The sequence below is a fragment of the Panthera leo genome, chromosome C1 (assembly GCF_018350215.1).
Source record: "Panthera leo isolate Ple1 chromosome C1, P.leo_Ple1_pat1.1, whole genome shotgun sequence".
Classification (NCBI taxonomy): domain Eukaryota; kingdom Metazoa; phylum Chordata; class Mammalia; order Carnivora; family Felidae; genus Panthera; species Panthera leo.
The window spans coordinates 67,928,943-67,951,856 of NC_056686.1; the positions used below are offsets into that span (position 1 = coordinate 67,928,943).

The 22,914-nt window shown below is 37.0% G+C and overlaps 1 long non-coding RNA gene across 1 annotated transcript in view; it reads right to left on the reverse strand.

Moving 5' to 3' along the window:
- Positions 1-16,066: 16,066 nt before the first annotated feature.
- The window catches only part of LOC122227231, a 67,584-nt gene continuing 60,736 nt past the window's right edge, over positions 16,067-22,914 (reverse strand). The window contains exons 5-6 of the long non-coding RNA XR_006205931.1: positions 19,271-19,338; positions 16,067-16,305 (exon numbers count right to left, since the gene is read on the reverse strand). This is a non-coding gene — a long non-coding RNA (uncharacterized LOC122227231). The remainder of the gene's footprint in view (positions 16,306-19,270; positions 19,339-22,914) is intronic.

Genomic DNA, 22,914 nt, shown 5'->3' on the forward strand with positions numbered 1-22,914 from the left:
TGTATTTCCACTGGACAGCAGGGCACTACACCACCCAGGAGGGCCTTGCTAACAGAGATCAAAAATGGTTCTGTGACCCTTACGCTATCATTATCTCCATCTTAATATTGTAAGACTAATTAGAAAGTGAAAAATGGTTTGTAAAGGAGAAATTTAGGCCTGTCAAGAATAGCACTGTGGCATCTTCCTTCCATCGAGCAAGGGATGTGCTTTTTCCCGACATCAAGTCAAGCAAAGAGTTTCAAAAAAGAACCCTTTGTTCAGATGGAGACCAACACCTCATGCTAGGGTTGCTGAAACTCTTAGGCAACTGTCTCCCTGGTACATGGAGCTGACGGTGGTTTGAGGGCTCTCAGAAAAACCACCTGGGCTTCTCACAGTTGGAGGAAGTCAAAAGCCGAATTAGTGGTGGGGGGAGAAGGGATAGCAAGGAGGTAGAAGGAAGAGATTAGTTCCCCTGTCCCTTGTGGAGGTCCTCACATGCGCAGGCTTGAATTGGGGAAGAGAAAGGAACTTGAGTTGCATGTGAAAGGAACACTGTGGGGGCGTGTGGGTGACTCAGTCCCTTAAGCTTCTGACTTGGGCTCAGATCATGATCTTAGGCTGGTAGGTTTGAGCCCCGAGTCGGGGACTGTGCTGATGGTGCGGAGCCTGCTTGGGATTCTCTCTCCCTCTCTCTCTGCCCCTCCCCCACTCGTGCTCTGTCTCTCTCTGTCTCAAAAATAAACATTGAAAAAAGATAAAAAAAGAAAGGAACATTTTGGTTTGCATACAACTGTACTTTTTAATAGCTGAAAATGACACATCTAATACATGTAAAAGACCAAAAAAAAAAAAAAATCTATGGAATATGTCTGAGTTCAGAGGGAGGAAAAGATCTTTTACATTTCTTGTCTGTCTCCCCCCATTAGAATGTAAGCTCCAAGAAGGCAGAGTTGTTTTGTTTGTTTTATTTTCACCTGCATAATCTAAGTAGCATAAAATACTACTTGGCACATAGTAGGTATGCGATAAATATCGGTCGAATGGATGAATATATGAATCTGACATAATATGACTAAAGGCAGTAATTGGAGAGAAAATGCTTCCTTTTGTACCTTTATGGTCTAGCACATTCAATAAACTTGACACTTGTGTTAGGGAAAGCAATGCCTAAGTCATTTAATGAACATGAAGTGGCTGGTAGATAAGGTGAGGGATTGCTGGTCAGTTCAGCAAATGCAGTCCATTTTAGAAATTATAGAGTAGAGTCAAATCACCGCATGATGCTCTACTATCAAGAACTCTTTTAAATTTTCCTTGCCAACAGTCTCATATTAAGGTTTGTGGTGCTTCAAAGATTTCCAGTGTTTTAGAGTTATTGAACTTCTTTCAGTCAGTAAGATCCTTAGTGAAATTTCTTCCATCATTCATGGCCAATTACCTTTGTTTTTTCAATTACTGGTCATTTTGTTTGAGATTGAGTTTTGAATGTGATGAACACTTTTCATCATTATTTTATGTAGATTCAAGGAACAGTGAGAAAGATTGTAACTTTGACAAAGATATGCGCTCCCATCTGCACAGTTCCTAACCTTCTCTGACAAAACACCTTAGTAGGTGGTATGAGACTGCTGCACCGAAGACCGAGGGCCCAAAAGCAATCTGAGTCAGCATGCTTGGTTCTTAGGTTTCTAAGTCTTTAGTGCTCTATCTCTTTAGTTTCCTAGAGCTCATCGACATCGCTTTTTGTATCTCAAAGTCAAACAGGGTATGACAAAATGTTACACTTCCAGTTTAGAAAAGTTTGTGCCTGAACATTTTTCAAAAATGCACTCATGGCCATAACAATATACTCATGTCTGGGCACCTGAGTGGCTCAGCCGGTTGAGGGTCCGACTCTTGATCTCAGCTCAGGTCAGGATCTCATGGTTCGCGAGATCGAGCCCCGAGTTGGGCTCTGTGCTGACAGCGCAGAGTCTGCTTGAGATTCTGCCCTGCCCCCCCGCCGCCACCCGTCCTCTGCTTGCTCTCTCTCTTTTTCTCTCAAAATAAACAAACAAACAAACAAACATAATAAAAGTATATACTCATGTCATATTCGTGACTTCTCTATTTCAAAGTATGTTAGAAGATGGTGATGATTATTTTATCTGGGTATGTGTACCTAGCTAAATCAGCTAAGATTATATGCACTATCCTTCCCTCACCTGAACACAGGTGGACCATCATGGTTTCCGTCACTTTGGTCCATGTCCTGACACCTCTTTCTCTTTCTTCATTGCCTGACATCTTTGTTAAAAGGTGACTACTCGCCTTTAAGTTCTATATGAGATCTTTCTCAAAAGATTTTTAAAGCATTTGTGCATACTTTAGAATATTTTATGAAAGGGAATTAGGACTCTATTTTTCTATTCCTTAAAATAAAAATATGAGCAATTGTTTCTAATTTCCATCATTTCATGGGTGGTGGGAAAAGAATGTTGCAACCTTTAATAATTTTGGAAATGATTTCATCTTTCTTAAGGAGAAAAACAACAAGAATCTGTCATGCTAGAAAGGGTACTCTATGAGAAGAGATAGGTAGAGAAATGCAAAAGACAAGGAAAGCAGTAAGGGATGAAGACTGGGGCAAGTAAATTCAAATGGATAGAAGAGGAACAAAATGTAGGGGTATCAGATTGTTGTCAACCTGGATTAATAGTGGCTTTCCTGAAGCAGATTGTTTAGAAAAATTTTAAGACTATTACAACCTGTATAGGAAAGAGTGCTGTGATCATGGTGCATGGATATGCACAGAACCCACATAGTTTAAATATATATATATATATATATATATATATATATATATATATATTTATATTTATATTATATATATAATTATATATACATATATATAGTTTATTATCAAATTGGTTTCCATATAACACCCAGTACTCATCCCAACAGGTGCCCTCCTCATGCCCATCACCCACTTTCCCCTCTCCCCCACTCCCCATCAACCCTCAGTGTGTTCTCAGATTCACCACCAATGTCAGAGAATCCTAGCTATGTCAACACTGAAGAACTAGCTCAAAACTTATTTTTTTCCACTGAGAAAAGAAAACTCTTACCCCTATGCAGTTAAGTTTAAAACAAATCTATAGTTTGGAAAGAACATAAGCCAGAAGGAGGGGGGGGGAGAAGAAAGAGGAGGAAAAGGAGGATGAGGGGGAAGAGGGGAGCAGAGGGAAGAGAAGAAGAAAGGAGGAGAAGATCATTTGACTATTTCAGATTCACTTACATCTTTGAGGTCTCCATTATTATTTTTTTTAATTTGTTAACGTTTATTTACTATTGAGAGATAGAGAGGGAGCATGAGCATGGGAGGGAGAGACAGAGAGAGGAGGAGACACAGAATCCGAAGCAGGCTCCAGGCTCTGAGTTTTCAGCACAGAGCCCGACGCGAGGCTTGAACTCACAAACCACGAGATCATGACCTGAGCTGAAGTTGGACTCTCAACTGACTAAGGCACCCAGGCACCCCATTCATTATTATATCTTAAACTACTAAGAGAGCTTGTATAGATGATTGGTGGGCTACTCTAAGTTAAAAAAAAAAAAAGAATTATAGAGAGTACAAAAAGTGTTAGAAATCTAGGAATAAGGCAAATATTCTTCCAGCACTCAAAAAGAGGAGGAAAAGATGAATTGTATTTACCATGGAAGCAATGGCTTTTCTCCTCTCCAAAGTGAAAACTTCCACCTATGCTCCCTCTTGTCATGCATGCCAAGATCCTTCCTTCTTCTCTCACAAGACAAATTTACTGAAAGAATAGTATGACCATTTACCTTCCATTTTTCTTCTTCTATGCTTCTTAATTCCTTACAGTGATTCCATTTAATTCCACTGGAATCTTACAAAGTTCCTACTCAAAGAATTGCTAAATGTCCAGTTTGCAGTGCATCATTCAACATCTTTCATTATACTTTCTTTCAGGTAACATCATGTTACTTTAATATATGAGACCATATACTTTCTGGTAGTTATCCTATATCTTCCTCAAGCTCCTCATCTGGCCTCTCCTGTTCTGACTATAAGTATTCTCCTAGATTCTGTCCTCATTCCAAATGTTTGACCTCAGAAACATTCATGACAACCATGAATTAAACTATATTTTTTGATCACCAATACTCAAATCTACCTGCCTAGCCCGGACCACCTAAATGTTGACCTTGGGTTCTAGCTATCCACTAGAAATAACCATGGTTGTCTTACACATACTTCAGTTCAATTTTTCCAAAATAAAATATATGTTCTGTGTTCACAGACATGATTTTCCTTTTGTTCTCTAGATTGGTCAGCCATTCCTGGTGACCTGCTCTTGAACCAATATTCTGTACCCACCATACATTTTGCTAAGGTTTATGTGTGACATATAATAGGCACAACAACCCTATGAGATGGATTGTGATACCCTTTCTGCAGATGAGGAAATGGAGGCACTAAGAGGTTAAGTTTCTTGTTCCAAAAAAAAAAAAACACTAGGCTATTAATTTGTAGTGTCAGAATTCCTACTGACATCTAAGTGTCTTGAGAGACAATCACATTTTTGTGTGATCCTGAAAGAAACATGGATGAGGAGAGGTAGGTTTATTCTGTTTCTACAGAGGGCAGAACTGGAACAATGAATGGACACTGTGAATCCAGATTTCAACGAATTTGTCAAAAAACTTCTTTAAAAGTGGCATTGTGGAGAGAAGTTTCCAGGCAAACTAATGGCTTTAGATGCAGGACTGTTGCAGAAAACTCTTTTGGATAGAGAGGAAATTTAGATCACAAAAACTCCTAAAGTTTACAAAAAATAATATTCCCTGAAACTGCCTCATTTCCTAAAGTTCACAAAAAATAATATTCCCTGGAACTGCCTCATTTGGATAATAAATTCAATAGTCTGCTTCTTAATCACATGAAAGACTAAACAGATACACACAGAACGTTTAATAAATATACTGCCTACTGGATTACCAACGGACTGTGTACTGAACAGTCTCAAGTCGTGAAAACTTAGGTAAAGCTACCATTTTAAATAAGAAAAAAGGTGTGTTCTTTTCTTATTTCAGTGGTTCAGCTGCTTTAGGTCATGTCCTGCTCTCTGTCTTTGAAAAACAGCTACCACGACTGCTGCAAATATTTGTAAATGACCCATTCCTGTAATGTAGTTCTAGCGGTATAGCATCATGTGGTGTGGTTTCAACAGGAAGAGGGGTGAAAAGGGTCAGTGTAATAAATCTGACACTGTGATGTGAAATTGAAGAGAACATTTCTTGTATCTCTGGGTATGATTTTTTCTTTTTTCCCCACAGGTGCAGTACATCCGCATTTTACATAGTTTGGGTTTTCGTTTGTTTTTGTTGTTTAAGACAGACTTTCATCTAGTTTTTATTGTTTTAATCTCTGCTTTTGGAAAGGGTCTATGCTTAACACTTCGAATCATGTGGTAATTATTACTCAGGAGAACTGGTAAATAGGGGCAAGGGGCAAGAGGAGTCATCATGTCCAACTAAAACCATAGTGGGGAAAATAAGAAAAGTGAGGGACTAGATAAGAAATGCCAGAATTCCAGCCTGTGGCCAGGCAGGCTGGGCGATATGCCCAGGGCTCTAGCTGATTCTGCGGAGGCCACTGGCAGGTGCCTACAATAAGACTGTTCATCCCCTTTAATTAGCACCTCATCACTTGCAGCTTGGTGTCACCCAGCTGGCTAGAGCAAGATGACACCTCCAGCTTGAACTGGGCTCCATTCCATTTTCTTGGGGCTTTTGGAGACATGTGGTGCTTTCTTCAAGTGCAGCTGGTGCTGGCACTTTCATTGTAAATTTAAATCTCTGTTTGGAAAAAGGTGATAAGAACAGTTTGTTTCAAGTCCCTGGTGTTTAAGCCTTAAGCAATTCCCAGCAAATACATTCAAGGCTCCTCCTGGTTTGATCAACTACAATTTGTAGTCTTATTAATAGTAGCAGTGTTCAGATTCTCCTTAATGATATGCACCTCAAGGAAGTCTCTACATGGGCATCACTGTTTCTCTGTGGTTCAAAGTTTGTGCTGATTGCTTTTAGCATCTTTGGTGGTGCTTGTTGATCAGTGCAAGGTATGAGAAAAATACTGGCATCTGCATGCATTTATTTGAGATTGTTTTTCCTCGTTTCAATGGGACAAAAATGGGAGACTTACTAGATGCATTACATTTTAGTGTAGTTCTTCAATAACACAGGTGCTCGTATCTAAGGCTGCACAATGAACATGCAAGAACTTCATGTCTGCTGTTTTTCTAACCAGTACCCACTATCAGTATTTACCTCATTTCTTTATAAATTATCTGGATGTGCATTGTGCTTGAAAGTTATTATATAAATAACATCTTTATCTATTTTATAACCAATTTGTATATCTCTTGGCCTTGGTCCCCAGGGTTGGAATTGTTGATGAAAGTATTTGCCTTTTCTTCGATTTCTTCATAAACTTCTTTATATGGTCTTTAGGCATCTGGTAACTAAAATTGGGAGATTAGGAATGAAGTAGCTCAAATTAAAATTACTTCATTTTTCTATAATATTCTGGGCAACCTACCAGGTATCTTTATTGATTCTCTCAACTTCAAGATCACCCTTTTAAAATTATCATTATGTGTCCTAATAATACCTTAAATTGTATGCACGGTATTTTTTTGGACATTATCTTATTTGGTTCTCATGACAATTCTAAACTTTATAGGCAAGGAAACTGAAATTCACACAAACTAAGTTGTGGGCTGGGGTCACCCGGCTGATGAAAGAGTTGTCAGATCCCAAGCCCAGTGCCTGTTCTACAACACGAGGCTGAACCCCACTAAGCGGCTCTAGACTGACCTACTTACCTTCATCCAGAATTTCTTGCCTAGTAAACCACCAACAAAGGCAACTAGGAACTCTTATGCATTAGCAAGGGCCCCAGACATTATCAACCATGACACCTTGGCCTAGTAATTGAATTTCTCCAACTCTAGTATTTGTAAAACATACAAAGTCATACCGCACTCGCATAAGAGGGCAAATATGTAGCTTGGTAACTGTTCATTAACTTCATTTCTCATTTATACTGGAAATCTAGATGCCTGGCCTAATGTTACTAGGTGAGGCTGAAATAGTCTCAGTTGTTCAGTTAAGAACTATATGATGTTGAACTTGACAATTCGTCCTGAAGCAGAATACTATTTCAAATATAAGTTTTATTTTACAACATATAGTGTAAGACTACCCTACCTCTGTATAAAACAGATGAGAAATATTTTTCTAAAGAGAAGAAGGTATAGGTAAACATATTGGGGAAAGGAAGTATGCAGTTTTTAAAACTTTACATAATTCATAATGAAAATGATAGGCTAGAAGTAATAGCTAACCCTTCTTACATAACAACTAAGGGTTTTTTAATAAAATTATTTTATCTTCACAATAAAATTATGAATAAAATAGTTTTTATTAAACCAATTTTGCAGATGAGGAAACTGAGGCACAGAGTCAAGGCCATCCAGTGCAGAAATTTATACCAGTCTGTTGATAATGTTCACATGCAACCAGGGCAATATATTGCCTTAAAATAAATTAACTATCACTTCCAAGAGTAACTATTTGTCAACATACAGATTACAGTAATGAAGAGATGCTCTGAACTTCTGTATTCCCAGATTAGAACTTTTGTGTATGTCAGCATTTATGTCCTGTCTTTACTTGTTAAAAATCAGTCATTGTCAATAAAACTACTCATTAAAGTTGAAAATAGATACAAATTGAAGACATTTAATTTGAACTTTGGATAACACTAAAAATATTTGTTCATTAAGTATTTTCCAGTTATTTCTATCAGTGTCTGGTGACAATTATTTTAAACATGTTAAAAATAACTGTAGATATTGGCAAATAATTTGTTAAGATAATAAAGGAGCTAATTGAGACTTCTAAACTAGGAAACCCAACAAACTGTCAGCAAGGAAATAATTTCACAAAAGTCAAGCTTTAGAAAACAAAACTCTCCAATTCAAACTCTATGAGATGTAAAATCCCATGAGATTATTCCATGAGAAATATTTTCCCTATGAAGGTTATGCATTAATTCCATAAAGAGAGAGAAAGAAATTGGAAGAACACAATATTCAATATCACCTTTATTTTTTTTAATGTTTATGTTTGGGAGAGAGACACACACACACAATGTGAGGGGGAGGGGATGAGGGGCAGAATCTGAAGCAGGCTCCAGGCTCTGAGCTGTCAGCCCAGAGCCCGATGGGGGCTTGAACCCATGATCCATGAGATCATTACCTGAACTGAAATTGGACGCCTAACCAACTGAGCCACCCAGAAGCCCCTCAACATCACCTTTAATACTCTAGTCTTCCCTTTGATGTTGTTTCTACTGTCATTGGTTGAGGTTGCAGGGTGTGCCTCGGCTCTTAGCTCAGAAGTCCCTGGGCAAATGGGCAATTGCCTGGGGCTGCACCAACTCTGTCAGCCTGGAGCCTTCCTCCCCCTGAGCTGGAGGAGGACCAACAGTTGTGTTTTGTTAATCTGGGTAACCTCATTTTCTTCTCATTTAACTAGTGGGAGTTAATTGAACTGCCTGCTGAGATCTCTGGCACATAGCTAAATAAGGTGAAATGAGGTTACAGTGTTCCCTAACCCACTTTTGGCCCCATTTACAGTATGGACTGGTTTTCAGAGGGTCAGAAAACACTTTGAAAAAGGCAGATTGCATCCAACTACTTCATAGTTACGCCTATGTACATTCTTGTTCTCCTCCTCCTTCACTCCACCCTCCACCCTAGATATTTAGTCCTTCCCTGTTTCTTCCTTCCGTCTCACCCATATCCACTTCCCATCTTTCCAAGCCAATTATCAGCACATTTTTAGGACCCTCCCACATCGATGTGTCCCGTGATGCTTCTAGACACACAGTGTCCACACTTCTGTTTTCTGCAGTTCTTTGACTCCTAACAGTCCTTGCTAATCCTTCCTTTGGCCTGCAAAGACTGTATCTGCACAAGGTTAAATGTTGCTTTGGGAAAAAAAAAAATCCAACCAACATACTGCTTGTATTATTTAAAAATATCAAGCTGTTTGATATTTTAGCAGTGCTATGAGTGCATTAATTATTTGGGCTTTGGTAGAAACAGGTACTGGTTATTTCTGACGTAAAGAACAGAACACGGCTTGCGCTAAACAAACGAAAAGTTGGAATAAAGTATTGCACGTTTCTGCCTTGTCTTCCCTTGGAAAAATGCTAATGGAGGATTTGTTGCAGTATGTCCTTAAAAATGTATATTCTTCTTTTACTACCCAAGTAATACATGTTTATTAGAGAGAAAAAAATAATTCAAAAATACATAATCACTATCTTTTTTTTTTCTTGTTTTGAACTTGCACATAGTAATTATTAGAAAGAAATGAGGCAAATAGCTATTTATACTTTGTTTGGTGTGTTTGATTCTGAAGATGAACCCAAAGTGCCTGAATTAGCCAGAAATCTCCACTTCGCACTGTAAGAATTCACTATTTTCCCTTTACTTTTCAACAAATTTATTATTGAAGTATAGTTAACATGCAATGTCATATTAGTTTCTGCTCCTTTAAACTCATGTTTCTTTTTTTTCTTTTTTTATTTTTATATACTTATTATTATTTTTTTTTAGACAGAGAGAGACAGAGCATGAGTGGGTTAGGGGTGGAGAGAGCAGGAGACACAGCATCTAAAGCAGGCTCCAGGCTCTGAGCTGTCAGCACAGAACCTGACGTGGGGCTCGAACTCATGGACCGTGAGATCATGACCTGAGCTGAAGTCGGACACTCAACCGACTGAGCCACCCAGGCGCCCCTAAACTCATGTTTCTATCACTGTCAGTGCTTTATGCTAGTAGAATAATAGCAATTATAAAACTGTTAAAATATATCATAGCATGAATACATCTTTGCTTCATATTTATGAGCACAGCAGATATTAGCTAGTGTTTTCTTTCTAGATGTGATGTAAGTAATTCCTTCTTATTAATTATCATTTTAAGCCTTACACCTACCACCTACATCATACACAAACTTGTCTTTTATATTAAGCACATGGAGACTTATTATATACCACTCTCTTTTATCTAAATTAATCATTATATATATATATGTATATATATATACATATATATTTCTATTTCTGTTTCTATTTATATTTATATTTATATCTATGTTTGAATTTACCTAAGTTTGTGGGTTATTCTTCTTATTTGGCTTGTCTCCAAACTTACTATAGAAAGTTGACTATCGTGTGACACCACAAGGAGGAACAGACTGTCCCCAGGACCTGGACTCACCAATAAAACAACTCTCGTCAGGTGTGTGTGTGTGTGTGTGTTTAATGCTTAAATTTATGTATTTTGAGAGAGAGAGAAAATGAGAGAGAGCAAACAAGAGGGGCAGAGAGAGAGGGGAACAGAGGATCCAAAGCAGGCTCTGTGCTGACTGCAGAGAGCCAGATGTGGGACTGTAATTCACTAATGGAACCATGAGATCATGACCTGAGCTCAGGCAGAGGCTTACCTGAATGAGACACCCAGACGCCCCTCCATCAGGTGTTTTAAGAAACCTGAACACAAATCTAATGGGAATGGCATAGAGTTACTCCTAAAACTATGTCAACTATCTGTTCTCCTGTGGAACATTCTTTAGACCTTTAAGTTCAAATTAGGAGTAATCAGTGCCTTTCATATTCAATCTTCTTTAACTCATTTTTTTTTAAATCATGGTTGTTACATCCTAACATGATAGAATAAATGAATCAGTCAGGAAGAGTAAAAAGCAGCCAAAAGAAATGCTCAAGCACCTTTGCGCATTTAGAAACATTGAAGTATATTGACAAATAACAGAGTATTCCTGGGGTAAATTTAAAAGTGGGGGAAGAGCAGAAATATATATATATATATATATATATATATATATATATATATATGCATATATTATATGTATACATATAATATATGCATATATATATTAAAAATATATGCATATATATATATATATATGCCAACTGTTACCTGATATTTAACTATTTCTATTTAAGGATAATCCATTCTTTTAGTGATAATCCTAAATAAAACCCAAACCTGCATAGGAATATATATTCTTTTCCAGAAGAAAAAACTAAGTTTTAGCAATGTATAAATGGAATCAAGAAGCCAGGCATAGTGAAGTCTTACCCACATTTCCACATACATACTGTCAATCACAGGATGATTAGAGTGCAAAAATACGAGAGATGTTGACCAGGTTATTTTTTACATTGGATGTAACTTGAAGTTTGAGTTTAAACAAGGTATTTTCAAGCATATTTCCTTTCATAAAACGTTTAAAAGACATATGGAAATGGAGACACATGTTTAACAATTATAAGATAAGTTCATTTGAAACTCTTTAGAATAAGACTGAAGTTTTCTAAATCATGGTGTCTCTGATTTTCAAAAGACTAAATCAAATCCCCCAAAGAAAGCAATTGTGATGGAGTTAATTAAGACAACTTTGTGGCTATATTTGATCATTTTTAAGGAGTATAAGTTTCTAAAGGGTATCGGTTTTCATGTTTTAAATTGTGTGGGTCTTCACTATGAAAGGGCCAGTTCCCCATACCAGATGTTTTTGTATACCTGCCAGGGGCTACTTATACACGCATAATGTAGGGGAATAAATCCCCTGATGATCTGGCTGTTATAAATTTAAATTTAAAAATAAATTTGAAGACTAATTGATCTAAGTCACATAACAAAATTCAAAAACTACACCTGCATTTCCTTGTTAGCCTTGTGAAACCTAATTATTTAAAGAGCATTCTTTTTTTTTCTTTCTCTCTTTCTTTTCTTTCTTTCTTTTTTTTTTTTTTTTTTTTTTTTTTTTTTTTTTAATAGCACTTGCTTAAATCTTAATCTCTTTTCTAGTTCAAAACACTGATTGGACCACAGAGGAGCAAAACAGCTTGCCCACGTCAACACATCATTTTATTTGGGCTCCAGGTTTCTGAATGAACTTCCATACATGCCCTTGTAGACATCTGAACTCCATAAATCCACAGGTGTTTAAGGAGCCCTAAAGGCTGGGTCAGATAGCAGACTTGTTCCACTATGACTTTATAAGGATTTCGTACTGTGTAAACAACACGTGCAGGGATTTCTCTTTACTGCTGGATAAAACCAGTAGCAGGAAGAGCCACTTTTAGTTTTCTTCCTTAAACAATGATGTGGTTCAGTTTTATTTCCATTATGATCTCTGTACAGTAGGTTATCTTGTCCACAGTGTAGGTAGCATTTTCTTTCTTTACTTCACAAACAGGATGATTTGGCACAAAGCCTCTTTAAAAGAAAAAAAAAAAAAAATAGCCACCTTAGAAAATGTATTCTGTTACAATGATATTTCCATCTTTCTTTCCATGTACTATACAAAGGAAGAAACTGTGAAACGCCCAAATATCATTTATTTGTTCTTTAAAACTAGAAAGCTTGCTTATCTCAGATACCCTTTCCATAACAGAAATCTGAGTAAAGTTAGTATAAGCATATAACAGATTATACCCAGAAAATGCCTGAAAAATCCAGTTTTGTTTTACTTTAGAATAATGCCAGGGGTGCCTGGGTGGCTCAGTCAGCTGAGTGTCCGACTTCAGCTCAGGTCACGATCTCAACAGTCTGTGAGTTCGAGCCCCGCGTCGGGCTCTGTGCTGACAGCTCGGAGCCTGGAGCCTGCTTTAGATTCTGTGTCTCTCTCTCTCCCTCTGCCCCTCCCCTGCTAACCCTCTGTCTCTTCCTCTCTCTCTTAAAAATAAGTAAACATGAAAAAAATTTTTTTAAGAAATTATGCCAGAAACCAGATTTAGACGACAAATTCAGAAAGAAAACAAAAAGCCTCACAGAACACTAAATATACAATATGCCTTGAATGATATGACAAACTATAATATTCAAATGTCTCTCTATAAAACAGTATTAGTTCAGCTTAGACCGGGAACCTGAGTCTAAGGAAGAAAAGCAAGGAATTGAAATGAGGGAAAATATACTTGAAGAGCGAAAATAAGGTTACCTACCTTTGTGGCGTACAGTAATTAGAAACTGGGGGAAAAATCAAAATCATTAGGGGATTTTCAATATCAGAAGAATTTAGAGGAAAAATATAAAGGTCTACAAGAAACGGTTGCGTGAAAAGTCATAATTAACCCAAATAAAAAGCCTGGAGTCTCCATGTTGCTCCTGTTCTAAGATTTTAAGTGATTTTAGAAATGTGTTTATGATATAAGTTTTCTGTCACCTATTAAAATGGTATACTTTGAAGTGTATTTGATATCAAAGCAGAATGAAAACATTGAAATGTTCCTTGATATGGTCTAAATGCTATGTCTGTGCCTTGCTTTAAATGCAATGTTTTATTTTTAAAAATAAGTTTCTAGGATGCCTCAAGATCAATGAACACAAGTCCCCTAGGGAAATGATAAGTTTTTAGATGACATTGGTATAGAGTACACACAAGTATCAACACGTACCAAAGAGTCTTGTGACCTTTCCGCGTTAGAAGGTTGCTGAGGAACACCGCCCCTGCCTCCACGAAGAATAAACAAACATTTGGGAAAGAGAGAATCAGATCCACTCAAGGAAACATTGATTAGCAGTCCAGCCTGATTCACCTATCAATGAATCATGTATAAATGATGAATCAAGTGAGCGACTGAAGATCAAAGACCATCAGCACGTAAAAGTAAAGACTCAGAGTTAACCTCCACGTGAGATTAGACATCTACTGAGCCAGCGCCTCTGCCCTCCCTACAACACCCCTCCTCATGCTTTGTGTGCAGTACAGCATCAGTAGTTTTCTAATACCTTCTATATTTAAGCCACTGAGCTAGCCTTCTCATGAAAACGTGCCTAAATCTTTCCTTTGAACATCCTCAACAGGAAATTGTAATTTCTGAGAGGAGTTTGGTTTTGAAAACAGGCATGAGTTATTTGTAGCCTTGTTCAGTGACTCAGATGAGTAAACAAACCAAACAGTCCACATGTGATCAAAACCCATGTGTGCACTCCCTTGGCCTTCACCGCCCTTTAGTGACATCATCTGTTTATAAGGCTGATCTTCCCACTAGACCACAAGCTTCTCAAGGTCAGGAATCAAGCTATTGCCATCATTCTATTTCAACTCCTAGCACATTGCTCATTGGTTGAAAAGAACTCATTTTTTTTTTTGTATGGTCCATAAATTGCTTCTGAAGGTATTATTCCAAAAGAGAATAATAAAACATGAATATCTTTGTGTTAAGCATTAACTATTTGGATGAAAAAAACATACATGTTCTGAAATTTAAAAGCCAAATCCCTTTATGTATAGGTCAATGCAGAATATCTACTATAAATTGACAAAATTTCAATACAGTGCTGATAGATGCAAATTCTTTAAAATGGATGTCGTGTTATATATCCTTATTTCTTTTTTTTTCTCCCCGAGTGGCATGTATAACTCTGAACTCATCTCTCACTTCCAGAGTTAAAGAAACCTTCCTTCATGCCTTTTGTTCATTTGGAGAACACGTGGAAGTGTATTTCTCATGCTCTGCATATATGAGTTGGAAAATCTACCTCACATTTGGCAGATTTATGAATGAGAAATTTCTAATTCCATTTCTAATTCTCATTTAATTTCTAATTCTAGTTTGTGATTATTGATTCAACAGGGGAACAGTAACTGCACCTAAATGGACACCTGTTTGAAAATGTCTTAAGACTTTACAAAGGAGGCAGGAAGTGATAAGACTACCAGATAGAACTAACAGGCAGGCTAATGGTTGTATCAGTTTAAAGTCAAGAAAAAAAAAGGGTCTAATCACACTGAAGTTCTAGCAGTAAAAGTCCATTTAAAGATATATTTGAAAATGGGGACGGGAGCCTGGGTGGCTCTGTCAGTTAAGCTTCTGACTCTTGATTTTCGCTCAGGTCATGATCTCACAGGTCCTGAGATCAAGCCCCCCAGCAGGCTCTATGCTGACAGTACTTAGGATTCTCTCTCTCCCTCCTCCATACTCTCTCTCTCTCTCAAAATAGATTAAAAAAAAACATAAAAAACTAAAATGGGGAATGTTGCTGAAGTACAAAGGAACTAAAGTTGTATACTCAATAACATTGTCAACTCCCACGAGTATTCAAAGTTATGTTCCAGAGTTTGAGGCAGAGGTTATCCAAATACACATTTACTTGAAGAATGGACAGACTGAGGAGGAGATACAGAAAAATGTACACAAATGTCAGTCTAAAGTATGTTTCCTCACAAATACTTAGAAACTGCTGGGGTTTTGTTGTTGTTGTTGTTTTAGCTACACATGGTAATATCTTTATTCAATGCAGTGCAATAGTTCAGTAAAGAGTACGTGTGTTTTGTTTGTTTCCAGGGGGAAAAAAACTGCCAATATCCAGTGATACTCCTTTCATCTTTTTTCTAATCTAATATTTTGATTATATTTATCTAATAGGTTGAAAACTCCCATGACTTTGCACAGGTGGTTTGCACTAATTAAAAAAAGAAAGAAAGAAAGAGAAAAGAAAAAGGTAAATGTGGAACACACATAAAAGGCATTTTTACATAAATGTCTCTGTAAAATGACCAAAGAAGTGAAGAACACTTTAAATTCCATTCACTTTTTTCATATCAATTTTCAAGTAGATTTGTGTATGTTTCATAAGTTCAAAATTCAGTTAAATGTAAAGAACTTTATTCTGATAATGACAGTCTATTGACCGAGAGCGCATGAGAATGAGAAATGTAATACAACCTAGAAATACTTAGATTGTAGCTAGAGAAAAATGGGCTATAAATGAGGGATTCTTGGGCCCAGACTTGCTATAGTATGAATGTGTTTCTAATCATTGAAAATCATCACCGTGCAATATTTAAACTAAGAATGCTGCATTTCTAAACTTGGAAAAACTGATCTCATGTGAACAAAATCGTCCTCAAAATTGGATATAATGTTCAATAATCTGAGTTCACAAAGATGTTTTAAACAGCAAGGCATTTAATGTTGCCATCCAGATACTGCTCTGATGTCTGAGTGCACGTAGATCCGAAATTTGCTGATGCGGGAGCCGGTGAGCACACTTCCTTTCTGGATTTCTTCCCCATCCAGAAACAGAACAGGAAGGTCATTTGTGGGGCTGGGGGGACCGAAGAGTATGTGTGCGAGTAGTACGAGATGACTTACTTGGATTATGATCTCTTCGGCCATCGAGCATGTAATGCATATTTTTTAATCTAGAAAGAAACAGAAAATATATGTAAGTGATAAAGCCTGCAAAAAAATAAAAATTCTTTTTAAACTATATATATGTGTGTGTGTGTGTGTGTGTGTGTGTCTGTGTGTGTGTGTATACACATACATATATATATATATGACACTAATACTAGTGAGAAACACCCACATCTAATTGTTATATGCTCCTCTAACCATTACAAGAGGCAAAGCCACTGAACCTCAAGGAGATCTGCGAACTATATTTCAGGAGCAAGCAAACAAACAAAATCCTAAAAAAAAAAATAAATGCGATAGCCAAGCAGATGAAGTATCAGGTTTCCCTGGATGTCACAACACAGGACTGTGTATTACCAAACCACTGGCTAAACTACTAGTGAAAGAGTATTTGCTGTCTATCAAACGTAGGCCGATGGTTGCAATAAATACTTCTCTCTATATATCACTGGCTACCTGCCTATCTGTAATTTCAGGCCTTTTGAAATTTTATCTCATGAAATATTAAGATACGCTTGTTCTCTGCTATTTTTAGGCCTGTTTCTCAAAAGTGTTCTATTTGTATCATACATCAAAAAAGAAGACAGTGGCTGTGTGTTTCTTCCCTTTGTTGGGATATGTGGAAGGAAGGGAGTGGAAGTTATTTTGGGCGTGAGTTTGTCTCTGGTCAGCTGAAACACAGCAGTGAAGTAATTTCCATTTAAGTCTTGGCTTTGCCACTCAGTTTGTAATAAGCCAGAAGTATCCCGTGGAAATCAGAACACAAATCCCTAATGGTTGCCAGAGAAGACACAGAACATCAGAAGAATAACATTTATAAGGTGGAGGGAGTGGTCAGTGGTCTTTCACAGCACAAGCCAGCAGCCTCATCAGAAGTTAGGGTCGGTAGATGCTATTCACTTGTTCAAAAATCTCACAGTTGTGTAAAAGATGGTGGCAGCTGGGTTGTTCTCAATCCGGTTCTTGATGTGAAGAAAATAGGAGGAATTACTGGGTGCGAAGGACAAGATGGAGGCACTTTCTGAAGCAATTTTACATTAATAGCTCTCTTCACTTTTAAATGAGCTGAATAGGGAAAGGGAGTGTCAACATTCCCCAACTCACTTCTCCTTCGTGTTTTGACAATGTTCCCTGACCTAATAGCATCAAGTTTTGCAAACTCTCTTGCCTAAATGGCAGTTCTGCATATTAAGTTAGCTCTGTTTTGCTAGGGTGTCAGAATCTTGCTGATTTTCACTCACTGATGTGGAAGACTTGCTTCTATCAATCAGCAACATCCTTAGCAATTTATCCATTCCGTGTAAACTGAAGCAAGATATGGTGTCCCATTTTTAAAATTTTGTCTATACTCATCGTTTTTAAAAGCGTAATCTGGAGGCTCTGAGCCCCTCTTCTAAAGGTGGATGATTTACTTTTGAAATGGCTTTTCCCTGGGCAAGATCAAATGCCCATGCGCAAACCAAATCCATAAAGTAACTTCCCCATCATCTGCAATGTGTTTCATGGGAATAAATAATATGGTCACACAATTTTACTGGTGGAGAAAACCTTAAATATCACCTATGACATTTATTTCATGTCACCGCAGAGGAACATGACATTCATTTCTTGTCACCGCAGAGGAAACAGAAGCTCAGAGAAATTAAGTAACTTTCCTAAGAGAGAGTAAATCACACTTTGGTGGTGGGGGGGACGGGATGGCACCCAGAAGTTTTCATCCTTAATCCAGAATTCTTATCTGAACATTTACAAACATTACTCTAAAAAGTGTACATCACAACTTCTCTTTTACAAATTTCCTCTCCCTCTTCTCTCTCTCTCTCTCTCTCTCTCTAGTTCTCCAGTTTTAGTTTTTCTTCATCTTGAGAGTTAGAATCAACAATTCTGTTCCTGGAATACTTTGTTTTAATACATTAGTTACCTTTTTTTTTTTTTTTCAATGCCTGTGCTCAAGGCCATCAATAGCAAAAGTGTTCAGAACTACACATTCCATAAAATGAAACTGCTAATCTACACTACCATTTTTTTACTTAACAAAATTAGTCTGCCCATGTAAACCCTGGGTAGGCAAGTTGGCACTTAGAACACAACAGAGAACCACATTTGTGACATCGATAGATAACTATTAACTCCTTTTAAGCTTTCAAATGCCTCAGAAATGTTGGAGCAAAGGATCTAAAAACTGCAGATCGTATTCAAATGAATCAGGATAGAGCAGATGGTTGAAGAAGGCACACAAGCAAGAAGGAAATCTCCTGTTCTCCCTTTCTGATTGCTTTGCCCACAGAGGAATAACGATTCAAAGAAAATCAGTAATCATGGCGGATGTCATTAGCATATTCCCAATAAGGCAGCTTACATAAAAATTCCCAGAGAAAAGGAATGACTGCTTGAAGATCAATGTGCAAAGAGCACATTTCCAGCTGCCTGCCTTCTTCTAAAATGTGAGCTATTTAAGACTTTTAAAAATTAAAGTTTGTAAAAGATATGGGCAAATACTGGAGTGTTGTTTAAATTAATAATGATGATTATTATAAGCAAAATAAAGCAGGTATATTTGCAGGTGGTCAATGATTAGAATGCTTTAGTATCTTATCCTTCACATTTCTTGATCAAATTCCACTTGGGCTGCAACAAAGTCCAAAGACTTATTAAAATATTGAATATCCCTTTTCTTCTCACCCCACTGTAACGGAAGATTAAATAAGTCACAGTGAGACACCTTCACTGCTTTATCGTGAATCCATGTGGTAAAATGTGTTTTCCCCCTCTTGATTGATGAGCAGAAATCACTGAAACGACCCGACTACTCTAAATAAAAACTTGCATGAAACAATTTCAAAAGGGGAAAAATTCTAATATAGGTAACTATGAATTTAATGTGTCAATACTGAGAAAACATTTTGGAAGATGTGTTTTAAATTAAATGCTGAACGAGAAAATAATGACTTAGAGTCATATATTACACACCTGATGAGAGTTTGTCATCGGCATACATCTCTTGTTGCCCTCGTGTATGGTTCCTACACTTCTAGTTCCTGAAGGGACACAAACATCCATTTTGTCGAGGTTGAATATTTAACCCTCAACCATGAGACTAAAGTATTTCTCCTTTATAGGAAGAACAGCGGTCACCAAATATATAAACACCTTAATCAATAATAAATCTCCTCGTAAATTAACCATGAGACACAATATTGGCAGGTCTTCTTGTTAAAAAGAGAGGACCCAGGTAATGTTATCATTGATTGGACCAGTAGGAGGCAGATGGTTAAATAACACAATAGGAAATGTCACAATAGTTTTAATTTTATTATTGAAACCCAAATTTCACTGGCAGTAGACAGATTGCCTTCATTTTTCATCCATAAAACAACCATCTTGAACGTTTCATCAAAAAGAACTTTTCTTACACTGGCATTGCAACCAATAAAACCTTTTATGCATGGCAAGTTGGCAGAAACTATTAATAAAATGTCTGTCAACTGCACATCTCTCTTTTTTTTTTCTTTAGCAAAAAAGGGGGGAAATCATTAATTACAGTTTCTGTCACACACAAAAGAAACAGTGATTGGTCTGGTTTCTTAACAGCCTGAATTCACCTAGTGACCACCTCTTCTGTTGAATTTGAAAAGGGATAGGTCCTTATCCATCTAAACAAAAAGCTGCAGAGCAATCAGAACACATTGCCTGTGTCTGCCTGGGCAACAAATGTGGTATTTTAGGTTGACTCTGAAAGAGGATTATGAATATGGATAGAATGCAAATACTTCATCTATCTTAATCAGAATACAGGAATTCAAGCTGTTGAGGAAAAAAAAAGACCTTAGAATTCCCATACAAGGAAAGAAATTTTATAGTGCTTATTGAATTTAGAAGACAGAGATTAGAAATGAACTTAATGAATCCGTTCATCAGAAGGCAAGCAACAGACTTAGCAACAAGTGTAGCTCAATTACCCTGATGACAAATAAATATAATGAACTTTCAGAGAGGGAAACAACTGTTTAGCACAATTAAAAAAGAAAACGATTTTCCCCCCTTTGTCTTTCTACCTGACACAAAGTTTTTTTTCCTCTATTAACTGTCTTTAAAACCCTCTCCATCCTCCTAAGGTGATCTTTTCTCAAACGAGTTTTGCAGTACGTTGTGCATAGTGGAAAAGAGAAAGCACAACTACGCTATTTCTGTCACAAACACAGAGAACAAAAGGGCCAGGAATGATACGCATAGGTTCCTTCTGAATTTGCAACAAGGTTTTTAGCAATAACACAGTGTAGAAAGCTGCCAGTTTTCTTTATTATTTCAATTTATCTGCTCCAAGTAAGTCAACCAAAAGGTCTAGGTAGCCAGGTTCAACTGGTCTGGGTTCCCCATTTCTTTCACATTTAATGCATGCATTTATTCCAGGCACTAGAGTGTTGAAATGCAAGAGCTTTTCTTTTGTTTTTTATTTAAAGAGACTTTTTGATTGAGCGTACTTTTTAATATGAATACTAACAATGATCGGTCCATGATGCTATAGGTTTTTAAAATATGCGCTATAATTATTTTATGAATTTAATGAATCAATCTACAGGTTTATCACAAGTTTATGTTGTAATATATCTGTATTCAATTTCCAGCTCTACTTGTGATTAGTTGTGTGACTTCAGGCAAGTTGTTTAACCTTTCTCTGCCTCAGTCTCCTCATCTAAAAAAGAGGAAAATACTAGTAGCTACATCATATAAAGATTAAATGATTTGAAGTCTATAAAGTCCTAGACCCCTAGCGGGACATAGTAAGTGCTATATAATTGTTGGTCATTATTATGAACTGGCCCATTTTCATTTGATCCAAAGCCAAAAATGTAAAGATGTGAACTAAGTTTTAGTGCATACACTAAATCTTATTCGTTCTTGACTGCTAACAGAATAGGTATGGTAAAAATTCTAATGAGAATTTTACAGAATAAAAGTAGGGACCACTCAATTTGATGGTTAGAGGACAATAACCCTGGTAATGTTCAAGTATGTGTTGTTTCTTTTCTGTTAGGAAAAAAAAAAAAAAAAAGAAGAAGGCTATAAAAATCTGCCCAGTATCAGAATTGATATCATCTTGTTTGTAAAGTCTGAATCCAGAGTAGGAGATGACTGTGCTGTTTCTTACTCTAACATATGCATATGTACGTATGATATATATATGGACATATGTATATATGTCATCTTTATAATCTTTTTTCAAAAACCTCTGTTGAATAGAACTTTATTACCACTGGTTAAAAATGTCATATCACAAGAATCTGGCAAGCATTCAGAACCATTTAATCTTTCATCAAGGTTTAATCAGAAGAGGTTTATATCTCTTTTGTGCATTGTCAAGTGCCCACCACAATTTGTCTTCCCCATACTGGACTGACAGATTGAGAGAATAAGCAAAGAGCCGGAACATTGGAGCATAATTGCAGTGTCAGCACTGTTAACTGTATTTATGAGAAGAGAGTTAACACTATGACATTAATAATTTCATCAGATTACACATGTTTGCTTGACAAACAAGCAAGCTATTCTCTTTAAATTATCTGTGACTAGTGCCGTTTTCAGCTGGAGAACAGCCATGAATTCCAGTTTAAAAAGAAAAATAAACTCACCAAAACACCATTCAACTTACATTGTTATGTTTGGGGAGAGGAAAAAAAAAATTAAGTCTTTAAATATTTGCATTGAGCCAGATTTCATAAATCCTGGTTTCCTGTCAATAAGAAAGAAAAAAAAAAATGGTTCGGAACGTACAATAAAAAAGAAGGGCCAGGAAGTATAATAATTGTGTCTAGCTTGTACTGTAGTGTTCAAAAATAGCTTCAGGCAGAGACATGAAGTCTTTTAGTTTGCCTTGACTTTTTAAACCACTAGATGCTCACCTGCAGTGGTTTCTGTGATTTGTGGCAGCTTACCAAAGGCACAGGATAATAAAGACAGTTTGTTACCCTCTAATTTTGGAGGGGCATAACACATGAAGCTTGTACAGCAATCTCTTACCTACATATTTCACTCCATAAGGGGAAACAATAAGAGAGAACATGACATGTATTAGAGAAGTAAATTACAATGTTATACTCTTTGGTCCAATAAACCATTGTGGGCTGTCATGCTCCTGACTACTGAAGTGTTGTTTTATGCTACAGCTTAATCAGCTGGGTCTAGGCTGCGCTTTCATACGCCAGTGCCTTAGGCGGCATAAATGCTATGATTCACACACGTGATCACAGGAGCCTATATGGTGAGGTCTGCACGACCTGCCATGAAATTATTGGCCCAGGTGATGAATCTCTTTGCACTTAATTTAGAAGAGGGAATGGACTTGAACCCGATTGTTAAAATTATCACAAAACGTCAAGCTACCTGTTTGTCTTATTTAATAGGAGCATCTTGCTGGTATTGGTTCTAACAAAAGTAATGTTTCATCATTGGAGCCTAGAATCTATGCCCTTGTGAGAACCTCTCAGGCAGAAAGCATCTGTATTTATGAAGCTTGTGTGAGGCAGCATAATGTTGACCTGAACGCAAAAAGTTAAAAAGAGATATATTAATGACATCAGTAGCAAGTCCCAAAACAAAAACCCACCACTTCTACA